Here is a 2,500-nt window from a genome sequence, read left to right as displayed (position 1 = left end):
CTGATCTGAGGCCAACGATAAAAAGGTGTGAGGCAGACGCGATATCCGTCGGCGCAACGGGCGCACGCGCGACTCGCTATTACAGCGCGTCGACGACGCCACGCGCCCTCCGGACGTCGAGTCCGCCTACATGCTGCACGAGAGCAGCGCGTCACCTTTGCGTCTCACTCTCTCACTCGTCTAGAGGGTCGAGTAGACGCTTTTTGACTCTGTTCGTTCACAGTTTCCGTTGTGCATTGTCCGTTAAACACTCCACAATAATTTCGTACACACTACAATTGCACAAACACCGCACGCGCACGCTAGGCGTCAGCCGCGACGCGGCGGGCGCGCGCTCCTCGTTCCTCCTCTCGATAACAAGAGTGAGAGGAACTCGGCCGAGCCGAACGCAGACGACACCCACGACGACGCACAACACGCACACACAACACAACGCCGACATCGAGACACGTCCACGCGCGCACCGGCGCCGCCCGTCGCTCGATCGCAATGGACCGGGCGACGATGCGTGCAAACACGCGCGACGCGTAAACGCGAACGTCGTTGTTGTCGTTGTAGTCGTCGTCGTCGTCGATGATGATGTCGTTGCGTAAAGACTCGACGCGCGCCCGCGCTACGGATAGACACGGCACGGCGGGGAGAATTTACTTGTGCGACAAAAGTATCGTATAGACGTGAAAACGTTCAAAAGAAACGTGATCGAACATATATTCGAACGGATCGCTCGGCGCTCGGCCTCGCGAAACCGTCAAGAGCACGCGCGACGGCAACCGTCGCGCGAACAGTGTGGCTATTTGTTTTTATGCAGCCGGCCCTCAGACAGGAGTGGTCCTGGATATTTCTCCACGGACCGCAATGTGCGTTCGAAATGTCGATGTTCAAATGTGTCCTGCAGTTCACACTATGACGCGCAGTTAACTGCGTTCTTCATCGACCCGCGAGCCAAGTGATCCACCGTTCAGGGTAATCGTTTTGTTTTGTTGTTCGTTTGTATGAGAAAATAATAAAAAAGGATTTAGACAAACATAATAAATCAAACGATCCGGACAAAACCATGTACGATCCGCCGCGGCACACAATCGAATTGAATCAATCGCGCGCGCGCATTCAGATCGACATCTCGTCGCCGGACACAGGATGATAGATTATGCACAATAATATCAATAGGCGAATAGACGCTAACGAAAGAAAGCGTCCAAACACATATTATTTTAGTATGTCGCGAATCGACGCGAGAGGGTCTCGCCCCTCGCGGATTCGATTTTAATTGTGTAAATCATTACACGTGTGTGTTTTTCTATATGTTTTTAGCGTTGCCGCACAAAACAAAGAAAACGTTAATGATCCTTCCGCAGGTTCCCCTACGGAAACCTTGTTACGACTTTTACTTCCTCTAAATGATCAAGTTTGGTCAACTTCCCAGCAACGCCGACGGCCGTGAGGCCACCGCGTGTCGGTCCGAAGACCTCACTAAATCATTCAATCGGTAGTAGCGACGGGCGGTGTGTACAAAGGGCAGGGACGTAATCAACGCGAGCTTATGACTCGCGCTTACTAGGAATTCCTCGTTTATGGGGGATAATGCAAACCCCAATCCCCAGCACGAAGGAGTTTCAACGGGTTGCCCGGGCCTCTAGGCCAGGGAGAACATGTTGATTCCTTCAGTGTAGCGCGCGTGCGGCCCAGGACATCTAAGGGCATCACAGACCTGTTATTGCTCAATCTCGTGCGGCTCGAAGCCGCCGGTCCCTCTAAGAAGAATTTTAATACGTCGCCAGTGAGTTGCGCTCCCCGAGAGTCGCGCACACCTTGAATGACGACGCCTATTTAGCAGGCTAGAGTCTCGTTCGTTACCGGAATTAACCAGACAAATCGCTCCACCAACTAAGAACGGCCATGCACCACCACCCACCGAATCAAGAAAGAGCTGTTAATCTGTCAATCCTTCCGGTGTCCGGGCCTGGTGAGATTTCCCGTGTTGAGTCAAATTAAGCCGCAGGCTCCACTCCTGGTGGTGCCCTTCCGTCAATTCCTTTAAGTTTCAGCTTTGCAACCATACTCCCCCCGGAGTCCAAAATCTTTGGTTTCCCGGAAGCTGCCCGCCGAGCCATTGTAGTAACGTCGGCGGATCGCTAGATGACATATTTACGGTTAGAACTAGGGCGGTAATCTAATCGCCTTCGAACCTCTAACTTTCGTTCTTGATTGATGAAAACACCTTTGGCAAATGCTTTCGCTGATGTTCGTCTTGCGACGATCCAAGAATTTCACCTCTAACGTCGCAATACGAATGCCCCCAGTTATCCCTATTAATCATTACCTCGGAGTTCTGAAAACCAACAAAATAGAACCGAGATCATATTCTATTATTCCATGCACGAAATATTCAAGCGGCATTTTGAGCCCGCTTTGAGCACTCTAATTTGTTCAAAGTAAAATTGTCGGCCCACCTCGACACTCACCGAAGAGCACCGCGATAGGATTTTGATATTGAACCGGC

General features: G+C 51.6%; 1 non-coding gene and 1 pseudogene across 1 annotated transcript; both read right to left on the bottom strand.

Moving 5' to 3' along the window:
- Window positions 1-14, bottom strand: part of LOC123690650 — an 8,787-nt pseudogene extending 8,773 nt beyond the window's left edge.
- Window positions 15-809: 795 nt separating this feature from the next.
- LOC123690648 lies at window positions 810-966 on the bottom strand. Its single transcript, XR_006751248.1, has one exon. It is a non-coding gene; the product is annotated as a 5.8S ribosomal RNA (ribosomal RNA).
- Between the last annotated feature and the right edge of the window lie 1,534 nt (window positions 967-2,500).

This window comes from Pieris rapae, unplaced genomic scaffold (genome assembly GCF_905147795.1).
Source record: "Pieris rapae unplaced genomic scaffold, ilPieRapa1.1, whole genome shotgun sequence".
NCBI classification, from domain to species: Eukaryota; Metazoa; Arthropoda; class Insecta; order Lepidoptera; family Pieridae; genus Pieris; species Pieris rapae.
The sequence above is the reverse complement of the archived record's forward strand: the minus strand, read 5'-3'. Positions and strand labels throughout refer to the sequence as shown.